Consider the following 17572-nt stretch of genomic DNA (forward strand, 5'->3'; position numbering starts at 1 on the left):
CATGATCCAATGCTCATTGTAAGATTCTGTCTTTTTCAATGTCCCTTGAACCTCTGTACTTATCCATGTTTGTCTTACCCTTGCTTTCCTGCCATAACAGGCAGTCTTTTCCCACCATACCCATCTCAAAATTCTCTTTCCCCAAGGCCTCCTTGTCTTCAACACTTGTTCTTCAACCCAATCACCCACATTACCTCACAGAGTTGGAAGGGTGTAGATGGCGGAGGAAATGCTGCAAGTTGATTCTCTTGCAACTGCAATTCAATTTCTTTTGTTAAGTATATCCTGAGCACTTGTCACAGAAATGGTCATTCACATTCATAAAATGTGCTTTGAAGTATAGTTGTAAAATGATTTTAATTAATTAAAGTATTTTTTTCTATTTTTAAAACATTAGCCAAATTCAATGTCACAGTAGTGCCCATAGCTAACATTTTTCTTTTCCTATGCCTTTTGTGACATACCATAGAAACCCCATCCCTCAAAATTTCTGCCACAGTTTTTGCAGGGTTGTCACACAATGCTGACGTTATTAGCAAATAAACTCATTTGAGCTCTCCCTTTTACCTGGACTACTTTGACCGAGCTGCATGAATTTGAAATAACAAGAGTATTCTCAACACACTGAAGGACAGATTTTAAAATGTGTAACACAACACAGCAAGGCAACCAAATCTGAAATGCTGCATTGCACAATGGGGGAGCTACAGGAAAAAAAACATGCCTATTAAGATTACAACATATTTTAAGATTAAATACTAATAAAAATTAATTGCATATATTTATTTTAAACGCAGATCATAATACAAAAATATTAAATTAAAATATATATTTTTAAATTAAAGTTTAAATTACCAAAGAATCTTCCAACTAAAGTAAAAATTACATTTTATTATGCATTGATAATCATTAACAGTGATGTATATAATTAATGATTAGTAGTTTAATATTTTTTTTGGATAAGAATGTTACATTAATGTATACTTTTTAAAAAGGTTGTTATGATATCTTATAATTCTAATAAACATGTTTTATCTTTAGATTATTTTAACATTGATTCATATTTTTTATTTTTTTCACTATTTCAAAAAATGTAATCTAATTTAACATTAATTTCTCCAGGGTTTTATTTTAAGTCCCTACTTCCATTATATCCTATGGGAGGGTGTTGCAGTCCCAGTGGTTGGCCAAGTGTGGTGCAGAACTTACTACTATTTCTTTTTGACAGGATTAACTTACTCTCATTTATTTGGCTCCACTCTGTTTTTCGTGGCGTGGAGACCTTCACGTGTACACTTTTGAATAACTTTAAATTCAGATGTTATGAATACCCAAAGTAGTAAATGTACTCAAAAGATTAAGAGTAAATTGCAAGAATAAATCGCTCAAAGGTGTAAACTACCTTTTGAATATTCCCATTTGACTCTGCATCAGTGTTTATTATGGACGTGGAAGCAGAGCAAAAGTGGCCATTATGGGGTACATTGACTGTGCACCAGAAAGATGGGCTGCAAAGTCAATGCGCATCCCAGGGCAGTCCCCAGTGAGAAGGAATAGCAAGTCCCCTAGACATTTCTTGAAGGTGGTTGTAATCACTCTTGGCACTAGCCTAAGAGGAATCTCTGTCCATCTTCATAAACCTGGCCAGATTACTCCAATACTGAGAAGGATGAAGTGGCTACTTCCAACAATAATGCGCTGCCCCCAGGCCAGTATTAGTAAGTGGGTGTACTGTCCATATGTGTGTCATGCACAAATAATTGATCTCAACATGGGTGGTCCACAGTATGGAGGCCGTTGGACGCCAGTAGTAAAATACTCCCAGTTGTTAAGATATGGGCCCAGTTGCCCCAATATGCCCCAAGGTCATCCACCCTGGATTTTTAACAACTTCATCTTCCTAGTGTTTGCCATTATGATATTTTCTTTCTTGTGCTAGGTCCGTGGAACCTTGCATGCAGTAAATTCGGCTGCCTTTGTATTACTGATGGCTTCATATTTAATAGACCAAGTCCCAGCTATAAAACCGGAATTTCAATTTTAGGAAAATACGTTTTACATGAGAACAAAACTTTTCTGTTTTGGAGAATTGAAATTATTTATTGAAATTAGCTTTAAATTGTTAGTACTCTTGATGAAACGTCAATATCTTCAGAAAATGGTAAGGTGATATTTTGCTCAAAAAGACTGCATTTACTAAACATATTTAAAGTTGGTATTAGGGGATAAGTCTTGCTGTATTCAGGAGGCTTCTTTTCTAAATTACTTTCTTACACAGGAGGGTCAGTGGCAGTGATCCTCCTGGACTTGAGTGCGGCCTTTGACACCGTGAGTCACCAGGTGCTCCTCCAACGTCTGTCAGAGGTAGGTGTCTCAGGGACGGCCCTGAAATGGTTGGGATCTTTTCTCTCTGACCGTTTCTACCAAGTCTGGGAAGGGTCAGAGCAATCCGCCCTAATCCCTCTTCAATGTGGAGTCCCGCAGGGCTCATCGTTGAGCCCTACCTTATTAAATACATATATGACTCCACTTGAAAGAGTGGTTGCCCCTTCAGGGGTGAAGATCATTAGCTATGCTGATGATACTCAGCTGGTGGTGGGCCTCACTCAGCTGGCGGAACAACCTGAGGTTTTACACGACTGCCTCGCTAACGTCTATCGTTGGATGTCTAATTCCGCCCTAAAGCTTAATGGAGGCAAAACTGAGCTGATGCTCTTGGGCAATTCCAGTCCCTCCATTATTGCGAGCTGTTGGCCTCGGTCTCTTGGTGATCCACCATCCCCCAAGAAGGAGATCAAGTCCTTGGGAGTATGGCTGGAAGAAGATCTGTCCTTCAGGACTCATGCCAGGAAGACCGCAGGGGTTTGCTTTGGCTTACTGAGATCAGCCCGAAAGGTGTTACCTCTGCTTCCCGATCCAGCAAGGAAGCTGTTGATACGTGGCCTAATTCTATCGAGGCTCGATTATGGGAATGCGCTGTTTCTCGGTGCTCCAGAAGCGACCTTTAAAACTCTCCAACAGGTGCAAAACGCAGCTGCGAGAATCCTGATGGATGTTCCCAGGAGGCAGTCTGCTGCTCCGGCCCTCAAAGCGCTTCACTGGCTCCCCGTGAAGGAGCGGGTGAAATTTAAAGCGCTATGTACAGCCCACAAAATTTTACATGGCAAAGGTCCCCCCATCCTTGTCAATATGGCCCGTCCTTATAAACCCCCACGTCTGTTGCGCTCGGATCAAAAACACCTTCTGCAGTCAGCGAGAGTAAGAAGAGCTCGTTCTGGGGGCAGGCGTTTCTCTGTGCAGGTGGCGTCGCTTTGGAACTCCCTGCCCCTCAGGATTCGCTCAGAGCCCAAGAACCTACTATTTAGGAAACTTCTTAAAACTCATTTGTTTCCATAGTAGTGATTAGCTGAGTTTTTTTTTCCTTCTGGTCTGTTGCGCCGGGATGCCCCCGGGTAAGCTGAGCGCATTATAAATTTCATATTATTATTATTATTATTTTTTGCTGCTGTGGAAGTTGTTTAATCCCTGTATTTCATCATTTATATTGATAATGCATTCCATGATGTTATCTGCACGTAACTGAGCATTAGCATTACAATATGAGCGTGTAGTCTGTCTTGCTCTGGTGATTTTGGCTGTGGTTGTGAGAGTTGGACTCCCCTTTCCCCATTTCCTGTGGAGTCTCAGTCAAAATATATGACTGAGAATCTACACAGGAGAGGCACGATGGCAAATAAATTGAATATGGTGCACTAAGAATTGTAATAAATGGTGGACATGTGACATTTTATAACCAGACTTTTAAACTACCTGTGATACATATATCTGTTTAGTTATTAGGAATAATTGGCTGAAAAATTCCCTATTTTTCCACTATATGTCGAAGTGCTTTTGGGCAGAGTGTGCACCAATTCACCTGGTAAATCGTAATGTAAATAGCAGAGGTTTCAACCAAATTATCAAACGTTTGCTGGAGGGCTTCCCTCCCCAAATTTCATCCCAAGGGAGTTAGCCTCGTTTTCTCCATTTGCTCACTCTTTATTCTTTGATATTATGCCCCACCACTATCAAAGTTCATCTGCTGCCATTGTCATTCACTAAGGCTCCTTTGGATTCAAGAGGTTGCAAATTACGTAAGAAAGTGAATCCATTCTTTTCAGAAATTAACTTCAGTGCCCCATTCAAGGCTCTACTAGTCTTGCATCTGGATAGTGCCAACACCCTACTCTGTGGCCTATCAAACTCACCTCTATGCCTTAAGGGAGTCCTAAATGCCTCTCAAGAGACTGAAAATATGTAATACCCTCACCCACACCCTGAAGGATTGCCACTGCCTTCCAGTGTCAGTCTGTACAATCTTTAACATCAGCTGTATCACTTACAAACACATCATGATTGGCACTTCCCAAGAGGGTGGGGCCAAGATGGCGACCAAAGCAGACGTGGAGTAGACAAGCTCCATGCGGCAAGCCAGCCCAACACCATCCTGGCAGCTCTGGCACTGCGCAATGGGTGACAGCATATGCCTCTGGCTCTCCTGGACTTGCCCGGCCTGGCAAAGCACTGCTGAAAGAAAGTGTCTCCACTCACACGACAACTGCCTAAGAGCTGTGGCCTATCCAGTCCTGAATCAATGGTCTCTCCTACCGTGAACTGCCCATGTATTGTGGGGCCTGAGTGGGTGGTGTGCACTTCTTACTGCACCTCGATGCCTGCTGTAAACTCCTTTGCCCCCACTCAGCCCACCGAGGAGTGCCATTATCAATGAGTGATCGAAAGCTGTGCCCCTATAGGGGAAACAGCCATTACAAGGTGGTCATAACAATGCATGACCATTACCATGCATCCTTTACAATGAACAAGCCTTTACCACGCATGTCAATTAATCATTTAACACGAATATGCCTTTATCAATCATGCCTTTACTACGAAATCTGATCTGTGTGTCATAGGCATTTTCTTTGTAAAGGATGCTTGGTAATGGTAAGGCGTAATATGACAGCAGCAGGGGTTGAGTTTAGGGCTCAGGGCTAGGAAAATGAGGTTGCTGCAGGGGGCAATTTTAGGGCTCAGGGACTGGAAAAGGGTACAGTGTTGGCCAGGGGGACTGTGAAGTGCAAATAGGGCAGTGAATTAAATATAATGTATTTGCATAAGTTAATTAAAACCATTGTATTACAATAAAACATTAAAGAAAAAAAAACACAATTCAAAGAAGTTAAAAACTCTGGTAAGGTGCAGTAGTTGAGTCCTAACATTTGACTCTGCGCTGCTTCACATATTTGCTGTTGGCCGTTGTTCTGTGTCTGGTCCCCTGTGAAAATAACGGCCGTCTGGCTCCTCAAGTCTGCTGGACTTATTTTTTTACAATTCCGCACGCTGATAGTCTTCCTCTTATAGAGTGGTTGTGCTTATTGACTGTGTTGGGAAGTGTTCTTTCACTGTCCTGTGTTTTTTAAAATAGACCAGTATCAGCGTTTGGACCATACGAGGGCTGGGATGGGGGGAAGTTCCAGGGTACATAACACCTCTGATCAATTGTACAAATCTTCTGCAGCGGGCCAGGATGTGAGGTTCTTTTTGTGTGAAACATACTGCAGAGGCCTCATGGCAGGTGGTTACTTTTTCTCTCAGGCGTAGTTCTTTCAGAAGAATCCTCCTTTCTGTGGTTAAAGTCGGGCAACAGCACAGGAGGTGTAGCCATGATTCACATTTGTAAGCACACAGTCGGCATGCTCCTTCAGTGTTTTGGTTTGCCCAAGCCCTGCCGAAGTCCATAATTGGAAGTCCCAGCAATCGCATGCACATAAATTCTTTCCTGGTTTTAGGGTTAAGCGGGATGGTAATGTAGGGCTGAGGTTTGTTTACTAGATATGAGTCATTCAGCGGGGTCAGGAAAGATAAGGTTTTTAATGTGGCCTTGTCTTGCTGGATCAAGACTAGCTGGACTTGTTTTTTAATAAGCGAATTCCAGATGGCGTATGAAATGTAGGGGAGAGCGAGTGCTGATTTGTTCATTTCAAAGGAGGTCATGGCTCTTGTAAGCTGTTTATTCAATGGCGAACCAGTTTTTTCGAATGTATCTCTGAGGCAGTTCTTTAAGGATTCCCTCGAAGATTTTAGAATTCGGATATAATATTTTAGAAAGTCGGTCTCAAGGGTTAATGATTGTTTGACCAGCCCGAGCTCCAGCCTAAGTCTTGCTCTGGAACGGTGTTTTGGAAGTATAAAGAATTTTTTATAGGCCACACATTGAGCCCGCTCTAGAATTTCCGAACATGCTCCTGGAAACGCTTGATGCCCATAAGAAAGTGCTGGGAGAAGAGAAGCTTGAGTGACCTTTCTGATGCCACGCCTGAGGGACTTTTTAACTTGTTCAATTTTCTCAGACCATATGTTTTGGCAGTCAATTTGTTAATCAGTTCCTTTTTATGGGCAGAGGGACTTGCTGTTTCTGTAAACCAGACCCCCAAGTACTTGTATTTCTGCACTGGATTGATTGTCCTGGGGCCTATGGTACATGTAATATGTTTTTTGTGCTTTTGCCTGCCTATTAATATAATCTTGGTCTTTTCTGAGTTGATGGTAAGGTAATTCGATATGCTGTATTCATGTAAACTGGTCAGGGCTTGTTGGAGGCAAACTGTGGTGTGATCCATGATGACTATGTCATCTGCATACTAAAGAATGTGTAGGGATCAATTGTCTAGTCGAGGGGGGCCAGGCTACTGTTGACAAGAGCTTTTGCCAGGTCTGCTGTGTACAGGTTGAAAAGGAGCCAGCACGCAACCTTGTTTCAGACCTCCGGTCGTACAGATTTTAGCAGCGAGACATGTGGGGCCTGTTTTCACCTGTACCAAGGTTTCCGAATATAGGGACATTATGGCTGTTAGAAGTGAAGATGGAATGCCCCAATTTGCTAGTTTCTTCCACAGCAGTTGTCTGTCAGCCGTGTCAAAGGCTGCTGTTAGGTCGACAAAGCAGCAAAAGAGTGGAGGTTGGTCCGGCTGGGTGGCTTGGTGACAGAGGGCCGATAGAGTGATTATGTTGTCAGTTGTAGCAGCTCCGCCTTGGAAGCCTGTTTGAAAGAAAGGGAGCAGCTTGTTTTCTTTGGCCCAATTTTCCAGTTTTTCCAAAAGGATACGTGCATATGCTTTAGCTTCCGGATCTAACAGGGCTATTAGACAATAGTGGCATGGATTACCAAGGGTGTATGCAGCAGTGCAGGGCAGTGGAGGACTAGTGAGTGGCCAATGGAAGATGGACCCTGCGACATGTGGACAGGCTCGTGCACAACGGCTAGAAAGTGAATAGGAGGGTGCATGATGGCTACTTATGATGGACTAATATATACAAAGAAAAAATATTATCATTTACAGCTTGTCAAGCTGGAGTGCTGGCCCAGCTGGCCTTGCAACACGAGATCTCATTGGAGAATATGCAGGCAGAAAGTGAACGCAGGTGCAAATCAAAAGCCCCTCCCCTGTTGTGACAACCCCTATGGAGCTACGAGACGGACAACATGCACCATCCAACTTGCGCAGGTAGGTAAAAACTACCAGAGCCTATCAACCCTGATTGTGTGCACTTGTTTATGTTTTTACTAAGCATATGTTTTTACGAACCATGCCTTTACAACAACATTTTCGTAGTAAAGCCATGCGTGGTAAAGCCATATGTGTGGTAAAAATGTTAGTTATCAATGCATGCGTGGCAATTATGCATGCCTGGTATTGAAAGTGAAGTAAAGGCATGATTGGTAGTTGCAGCGTTGTTCCGTCATACAACCCCAATGCAAAATCATGCCGCGGGTCCCCCACTGACAACGACTGTGCCTGAAGGCCATTAAAAACAGGAAATAAGTATAGAACAAAATCAATTCTATATAGTCTATCCAGTCGGATAGTGCAATTTAATAAAATATTAGATACTGTCAAGGGACAAACGTAATACACAGTGGGATACAGTCCTGTATCCAAAAATCACAAAGATACACAAAGAGTGACAAGGTGACAGTTACATTTCTGGAAACTGTCACCTTGGCCCTCTTTGTGTATCTTTGTGATTTTTGGATACAGGACTGTATCCCACTGTGTATTACGTTTGTCCCTTGACAGTATCTAATAATTCTTATTAAATTGCACTATCCGGCTGGATAGAATATATAGAATTGATTTTGTTCTATACGTATTTCCTGTTCCTAATTTTACTCTTCAAGGACCATTGTTTTCCTTAAAACTGATACCCTAGGTCCTTGGTTACCTTTTAGGGTCCCCTTGTCCTTCATCTACAATTGAAGGCCATTAAGAGCACAGTCTATGCTCTTCACACTGGCACTTATTAAGCCTGACATTGTGCCTACACCTCCCTGCCACAGACTGTTATCAGAGTGTCAGGGACATGCAGGGGCCTCGCAGACAATGGGAACCAATGCTCCTATAGTGAAACCTGGCCTCATGATACCCACACTGGAATCTGCCAGGGGCAGTTTTGATGGAACCCCCAATGGCAGGACCAGACAGCGAGAGGTGTGGGGCCCGCAGTTTGGCCTCAACATTGGTATTGGGATGGACAAGAATCCTAGGACAAGGACACCAAACCGGTATACATTATGTTTGTTTTTATCTCATTAGAGGGCTCCAGTGAATTCCTGCCTGACGCAAGCAATATGAGGGACCTACACAGTGATCACCGGGAGCCCACCTGCTTGCGTGGTGCATTGTGTGGCTGCTTAGAGAGGGAGCCCAGGAGGCCTTCCTATAGATCCTTACTCAGGCCCTTGCCTTCCACTGGCATGGCAGTGACATACCTTTCACCAAATGTAAAGGACTAGCAAAACCCCACAGCATGTGGTGCCTTGAAGGCACGTTTGGACTCTGAAGCTTGTGGTGCTGCTCCTATTGACCCAGCAGCAAAATTCCTCCTCCTACTTGAAGCTTCGCGAAGATAGTGAAACAATTACCTGCCAGGAGTAGTGGGGAAAAGAAAGGTGGGTCCTGCCTGCCCCCCCTTAGGGGTCATCTGCCCCACAGAAACAGGAGGTACACTTTGATAAACTCTTGAGGGCCACTAAGGATGTGAAAACCACACGGGAACCTAAATTGGATGCGCTGGTGGTTGATGTGGGGCTATTACGGACCAACCAGAGTACGTTAAAAAACCAGGTGGAGGCAATTGAATCGATACTTGCTGGATTGTGCCCCTCGCTGGTAGGGAGGCAGTCCCATATTAAAATTCTCCAATCAGAAGTTTCACACCTGTGCTGCAGAGCCAAAGATGCAGAGGGCCAGTTGTGCTGGAAAAACATTCAACAATTAGGCCTCCCTGTTGGGGCTGAAGGGTCCAATATGGAACTGTTCTTGAGGTCTGACTCCTGCAAGTGGTGTTGAGCAGCAAAAGGTCCACTTTCTTTTCTATGGAAAGGGCCAGCAGGGATCCCCCCCCTGGGCTTGTCGCCTAAGCCAGTGGTAGCACGCTTCTTTAACTACTAGGATCCCTACAACATCCTGAAAGTTGCGAAGACCAAGGGCCCTTGGTGGATCAAAGGCAGAAGGGTGAGCATTTTCCTGGATTATACCACAAATGCTCAAAGGCTCAGGAGTTCCTTCATGCCAATTACGCAGAAGCTACATCAACTAGGCCTGAAATATTTTGTAATGTTCCCAACCATGCTGCGGGTCATGTACAACACTACCACAACACTGCCACATCTATTTCCGGTCACCCGCAGGAGTGGTTAAAGTTAAAGTGGGTGTCCCTGACTCCTTATGATAAGCAACCAGAGGGAGACAGGATGCGTCGACGCACAAGAAGATGATCACACAGAGGACCCAGGAGTCAACCCAAGGGCAAGCACGTGGCGTGCAGGCATGCCCAGGCTGTGGCGGACATAGAGTTGCAGCATAGCCTGTCACCATCATCAACTAGCTCCAGGGCCGCCTCTCCAGGTCATGAACTGGCCTTTGCCAAGGAAAACATCCTGGTGGAGTTACGATCAGGCCCTGACCTCACCCTGATCACGGCCGAGCAATATGATCTGACCACTGGTACAGTACAATGCCTCCCAGAACCTGATTTTTCCTGTGTGCAGTGGCTGAGAGTTGTAGCCCTCTTTGCTCAGTGGAGAGGTAGGCCCATGTTACATTTGTATATGGGCTTGGACTTCATACACTGCTATCTTGTTTCTCTCAACTTCTGAGGCCCCCTCACTCCGAATCTAGCAGGAACACGCCATTTGCGCTCCAGTTATGGTTTATAATTGGTTGGGGGTATGTCATTGCCCTGACCAGGGAGTGGGAGTTGGAGATTGTGTGTGGAGTTTAAGTTCTGTGACAGCAGCATCAAATTATACGAATTACAGGGAGGACGCAGCTGTTTGGGACTGGACAGGATCGACCCAGAGGGATGTTATCGATTGGCTTGGGGACACATCATGACAACACGCCCACTCACTAATCTGTCTACAAATAATGATATTACTTGGGATGTCCTGGGGATGGCTACCCCTAGATGGCATCACCTTGTATATTCCTACCTGAGGCAGACTAACTTATTAACAGGAAGCACTCATGACCACCACAGAACTCAGTAATCCGCAGTGATTATGGGGAGGCCAAATAGTTGGTACCTCCTATTCTGGATACACCAGGGTGATACTTATCTGGAGCGCACAGAGGGTACAGCTGATAGTGAGCTACATGGTGGTGGACCCCGAGGGCAGATATGTGGTGGCGGAGGGGATGCTGGACAGGTCCCTGATTACTCTATTAGTCCTCTATGTGCCTAACAACAGCCAGCAACAGTTAATCAGTCTTACCACCACAATGATACATGAACCAACAACACCTAGTATATGGGGTGAGGATTTCAATGTTGTGTACGACATCACTTTAGACAGGTTATTTTCTCACCAACAGGGAACACTAGCACTCACAACGTCACACCCCCTAAGAGACTGGCTCACACATGGGCAAATGCAGGACATCTGGTGCTCGATGCACCCAGACACTAGGGAATATTCATTTTTCTCCCAGCTCTACCAACTACACAACAGAATAGATCTATTCTTATGCAAATTTTATTTGGTGCCCCAGGTAGTGGCCACTCAGTACTGGGGCAACAAACTCTCCGACCACAGACCCCTTAAAATTATGCAGCAATTTGGCAGAAGGCTGACACTGGTACTCACCAGGAAATATGCACTGTGGCACTGCAGGACAGGATTTACGGTGATACCTCTGGTGTACATGTCACAAATTACTTCATTGAAAATAGGGGGACCACCACTGGTGCGGGCGTCGAATTAGATGCTTTTAAGACGGTCACACGGATCTTGTGCATCTAAGCTTCATACAGGGTAAAGCACACACTGCAGACTAAACCCTTTGAGCCCAACATGCCATTAGAGCAGCTGAAGTATGGGCAGGGACCGACACTGGGAAAGAAGATGAAAGGACTCCCCTCCGAAGTGATCACTAGACTAGAGAAACTAGACTACGCTGAGTATGTGGCAGGGCAACATTCAGAAGGAGATAGGGCTGGGTGAGTCTTGGAATAGCGTTTGAGGCGCGAGACCCCTAAGGATCATATGAATGCTATCAGATCTCTGACAGGACAAGTGTTGAATATGCAGGCTGACATTAATTAAGTCTTCAGTGAATATAATGCTGCACTATACAAAGCAAAGGTGTGTCAGCCCCACCCCACGGGAGTCCATGGACCACCTTCCTATCTCACGCCTAGATCCCCTACAGCACCACACCTTGGTTGAGGTGCTATTTGTAGAAGAGGTCCGTCTTATGATTAGCCAATTAACATGCATCACCACTCGATGTATTTATGGATTTCCAGTGGAATTCTACTCCATATATAGCATGACCCTTGCACCAAAACTACACAATGGGCAAGAAATGAGGGCACCCTTTAAGTGTCCCTATAGGAAGAGTCTTCGTAGTCCTACCCAAGCCTGGCAAAGACCCACTGGAGGTGTTGTCGTACAGACACTACTTAACTCGGATTATAAAGTCTTATTGCAAATCAATTTCTACCCTTTCTTAAATCGAAGACTCCTCTTCTGACTGATCGAGAAAACCCACAAGAGTGCCCACCAGGTACATCTCTTACTCTCCACATTGAGAAGGTATTTAATGCCTTGGGATGACCATGCCTGGTGGAGGTACTGAAGAGAATGGGATTGGGCTTGGAGTTCGTGCAATGGATAGCATTACTTTACACTCTTTCAATGGCCCAAGTTCATACAGACAATTGTCTGCTGCATTCAAGGTCCGCATTGGTACAAGGCATGGATGTCCTTTGTTGCTATTCATTTTTGCCTTGGCTATGGAGCCCCTTTCATGGCTTTTCCACCTGCAGGACTTGCAGTTGGGGTTTTTTGAGTAGTAACTCCTGAAGAAATCATCTCGCTGTACATGGATGATGCAGTAGTGTACCTCAGGCATGTGGGCGGAGAACTCCCACGTCTAATGGAGGCACTGGATGACTTTGGAAGGCCTCGGTCCTGTGGCTCAATTGGCCAAAATCAGACCTGTTCTCCATGTAGAACTTTACTCAGGGGGCGCAAATAATACTGCCTGCCTGGATGATGGTATGGTATCCCAACACCTTGCTTTACATGAACGTAAACATCTTCCATTCCAATGACGATCTTATACAAGGCAATCTGGGAGCAGATGTAGCAAGTATATGCAGCTCCTTAGAGTTCAGGAACTCCCTGCCACCGTCGCCGATGGGTTTGGTGGCGATAGCCAAGATGCTGGTGCTGCCATAGATTATGGTATTCTTTTACTGCTCTTTCACTTTGCCTCCCCAGTTGCTTCTTCAGAGAGATGGAATCAATTCTCTTGGATTGGGTTTGGGTGGCTGGCAGCAGTAGGGAGGTGCTTAATACATTTTAGACCCCCCTGGAATGTGGAGGGTTAGGTGCTGCAACTTACAAGCTTTACTACGTGACAACTCAATTGCAGTAAGACACTCCTAGCCTGAACAGGCACATTGTTAAGAAGGACTGAGGGGATTGTATGATAATAAGCTGGTTGATGGATCCTCAGATGGCTTTCCTATATCCCAGTTGGTTGACAAAGATTGCCAAGCACTGCTGGCACTGATATGTCCAACTCAAGTGCTACCAACTGCCCTCTTCGACGAGCTTACAATATGGGTGGTACTGACTCCTTATAGGATGGCTCTGCACCATAATATCAGATAATGGGTAGATGCTGACCTTGCTGCACTGGGTGACCTCTAGTCATATGAAACCCTTCAAAAATGTCCAGAACTAAAGGAACAGTACCTCATTGCAGAGGGCCAATTTCTATCCAACTGCGCTTTTGACCACTATCGGGCTCTTCTGGGGTCCTGAGCGACTAGAGCCTGCCCTCTCCCAGCCTCTGCAGGTCCTGCTGCTCAGTGCTGTGTAAGGCGCTATTGGACACCCATGTTGCAGACTTCCTCACAATAAGGGATAAATGGGCAACTGCAACTGGACAGACAAAGGACTACAGCACTTAAGTAGGTACGCAAAGTATTTAAAAACCCTTGGTTGAAGTTTAATCAATGTAACTATTTGCACCAAACTTATCTAAGAGCGTTGTGCATCCACCGCATGTTCCCGACTGTGGCCCCTAGGTGCGCTCGCTGCTCTGCCCTGGAGACAGACTTCTACCATATGGTATTTTCCAGCCCCATTACTGGACGCTTCTGGGAAATGGTAATGGCAATGCTGTAGGACATTACTGAGCAGACATTACCTGCTTACCCTTTGCAGTGCATACTGGGGATCTCCACACATGCATGCAACCGCAAGTATGTATAAACATGTATACACCAGCATAAGCACTGGGGAAACACTGCATTGCCATCACTTGAAAATCTCAAGATGCCCCCTCCACACATTCATGGCTGCCGAATCTGTTTAAGTGTGTGGTGGTAGAAGTCACGATGTGGCACTCGTTTCTGAGACTGCAGGGGGACCCTCCACAATGGGATGCCTGTGATACATACTTAGTAAAGCTGGCAGCCAAGAGGGACGCTATGGCCATTATGTCTCTTAGGGCAAGCATGACACAGACTAGTAGTAGCCCCCGCCCCACATATCATGCGCATGAGTCGGAGGTCTCTTGATCCCTGCCGCCCACTGTTCCTGGCTCCCCATCCCATCCACCTCCCTAGAATCAGGACTATGGCTGAGAAATCAGCATCCTAACATTGGCACTTATATCTCACCCCCAGTTTTTCCAAACAGATGTTTAGCAAGTAATGCTTTATCACTAATACTTCAGAAGATGTCACGTTGCTTCCAGGGAAACATGGTTTCAAAGTTTATGCCCCAGTTAGTTTTTTTTCACTCTCTCACAACACAGGGTTCTTGATAATGAACACATATCGATTTTAGACCCACAATAGAGGGCATGAGTTACACAGGGTTACAGAATATAACTAGTGTGAGCACAAAGTACTGTAATATTGTTAATGAAGGCAGTAATGTCACCACAAGGTTGTTCGCGGTTTATGCCCTCTGTGTAACCTGGAACCTATTCACTCTTTGCTCATCACACTTGTATTGTGTGTATGTGAGAACCTTAAATTGTCAATAAAGAACCACTTGTACAACAAATGACAACCATTCCCCACATACTTAGTGTTGGAAATTGCCCTTTTTGCAGGGTTATCCCCAAACTTTTTGCTTCTTCCTCCTTTATTTTTCCTGACCCATGCTTGTTGGCAATAGGACTCTGGGCACTTTACCAGTGCTGATCAGTGCTTAAGTGAATATGCTCTCTGTGTAAATTGTAAGTGTAATTGGTTATCCATGATTGGCATATTTATGTTACCAGGAATTCCCTAGTAAAGTGCACTGAGTGTGCCAGGATTGGTGATTCAAATGCTACTAGTGGGCCTGCAGCATTGATTGTGCCACCCACAGGAGTAGCCCTAAAATGGTGTCTCAGGCCTGCCACCGCAGTCCATGTGTGCAGTTGCTAACTGCCATGTTGACCCGACCAGTGTCCACTAAGGGTGGGCGGCCAGCTACGCTCCGTGCACGGAGTGTGCGTAGTGCCGTCTCCTACGCATTTTGCGTAGCGGGCGTAGTCAGGCGGCACTACGCGCGCTCCGCAGACGGTGCGTAGCCGGCCGCCACCCGCCTCCCTCCCGCCCTCCCTAAATATTTAAATAAAAGTATTGAAAGGTTTTAAAAACACCTACCTTGTCCGCCGCGTCCCCGGGGCTCCCTCTCCCGTCCCTGGATTCGCGCCGCCGCCATTTCAGATACTAATGCGCATGCGCGGGCGGCCGCGCATGCGCATTTCTCATGAGAAATGCGCATGCGCGGGCACCCGTGCATGCGCATTAGTATCCGAAGTGGTGGCGGCGCGAATCCAGGGACGGGAGAGGGAGCCCCGGGGACGTGGTGGACAAGGTAAGTGTTTTTAAAACCTTTCAATCCTTTTATTTAAATATTTAGGGAGGGCGGGAGGGAGGCGGGCGGCACGTAGTGGGGCTACGCGGAGTGCGTGGGTGGGCGTAGTTCTGCGCCCACTTCGCGTAGCTCCGCGGAGCCCCACTCCGCACACTACGCCCAGGGTTAGTGTCCACACTGGCCAGGCCTAACCCTCCCCTTTCTGTACACATTGGACACCCCTATGGAAGGCTCAAGGTACCCCACTGGGCAGGGTGCAGTGTATGTGAAAGGTAGAGCATGTACTAGTGTCGGTGACATGCTCTGGTAGTGAATTACACCCATTTTCCTTTTTCACTATTGAAAGGCTATCTTGCCCATAGGCTTTAATGGGGAATGCTGTGTATAATGTTTACCTGCATATCTTCCCATAGGAGCAAGATAGAAAATTGAAGTCTGGTGTCCCTGAACTCAGAATTTAATAACAATTCTTTTAGGAAGGATGGTTTCTAAATCCTGTGTTTGAAAGCGGCACTTTTAGAAAGTGGCTGCTTTCTTGTCTGACCTTTCTGTGTGCCTTTGGCTGTTTGTGAATTGACTGTCTGGTTTGTGAGTGACCGGGCTGGGGGATTCCAGGAGACAGAATGAGTCCGCCTAGTGGTGAATAGAGAGATCAGCATTTAGATGGGAGTGAGTAGTTGCACCGGGGACCTGAATAGGACTGTGCCTGTCCCCCACAGGAGTGATGCATCGCTTGCTTTTCAACGCTACAGCTTTCACTTGGAACTTTTGTCGCATCTAAAGGTACTGTTAGCTAAAACGTGACGCAAATATGGATTATTTTAACGCAACCTTAAGAATTATTTTGAAACCATATTCTTGAACTGTGTATGTTGGATTTTACTCATTCTGGTCTTGTGTAGTTTAGATTAAATACCTTTATTTTTCTAAACTGTTGTGGAGTCAGTTTGTGGTGTTTTAACTGTGTTACTGTGAGTGTTGGTACAAATACTTTGCACATTGCCTTCAATAAGCCTGACTGCTCGTGCCAATCTACCAAGGGGGTGAGCAGGGGTTATCTGAAGAGTGTTTCCTCCTTACCCTGACAAGAAGCAAGGGTCCCTATTTGGACAGTGGTACCTACCTCTGCCAACTAGAGACCCCCAGTTCTAACACTTAGCTACCAAACTCATTGTCTTCGACCCTGTTGGAAATTGCCCTTTTTGCAGGGTTATCCCCAAACTTTTAGCTTTTTCCTCCTATGATTCCCTGACCTGTGTTTGGAACAAGAAGACTGCCAAGAAGAAGCGCCGGAGAAGCTGCGTAAGGAACAACTGCTTTGCTGGGTGCTTTGCTGGGCTGACCTGCAGTGGCTGCTTCTGTCTTGGGCAGTGAAATGCCTGGACGGGACTTTCTGCAACCTAATTTGTGAGTCTCTCCGAGGGCTTGAGGAACAGCAAAGACTTCAAGTTCTTCAACCCGCAGCACTGGGGACTGTGTGTTTTGTGCTGCAACCTAAAGAACACCAACTCAACGACGTCTACGACGCCACTGCTGACTCTGTGTTCTGAATGCACCACAGAGGGCACCGCCGCAATGCCGTATTGCAACCCTGGTCTCATAGATGACGCATGTTGATGCCGCCACCGAGCCGCTGCTTGCACCGTGATCTATGGGCACTGCTCACCGCACGGCCTCACTTCACGCCGAAGCTTTGGCACCGCAGAGGGCACGGCCGCACCGCAACTCTGGTTTCACTGATGATGCCTGTTGATGCCGCCACTGAGCCGCTGCTTGCACCGCAACCTGTGGGCACTGCACCCGCACCGCCTTGCTTCACACCGAAGCTTTGGCACCGCAGAGGGCACCGCCGCAATGCTGCACCACAACCCTGGTCTCACCGACGACACCTGTTGATGCCCCCACCGAGCCGCTGCTTGCACCGTGACCTGTGGGCACCACACTCCACACCGCCTCGCTTCACAACAAAGCTTGAGGCCCACAGAGAGCAGTGCCGCTAAGCCACAATGTGACCCCGGTCTCACCGACGGCACCTGTTGATTCCGCCACCGAGCCGCTGCTCGCACTGAGACCTGTGGGCACCACACTCCACACCGCCTTGCTTCATGAGAACGCCTTGGCTTTCCTGACGCCACC

At 46.1% G+C, this 17572-nt stretch overlaps 1 protein-coding gene across 1 annotated transcript in view; it reads right to left on the reverse strand.

Moving 5' to 3' along the window:
• Positions 1 to 17572, reverse strand: part of TMPRSS15 (transmembrane serine protease 15) — a 1630091-nt gene that overhangs the window by 840617 nt on the left and 771902 nt on the right. The window lies entirely within an intron of this gene.

This window comes from Lissotriton helveticus, chromosome 8 (assembly GCF_964261635.1).
Source record: "Lissotriton helveticus chromosome 8, aLisHel1.1, whole genome shotgun sequence".
Lineage (NCBI taxonomy): Eukaryota > Metazoa > Chordata > Amphibia > Caudata > Salamandridae > Lissotriton > Lissotriton helveticus.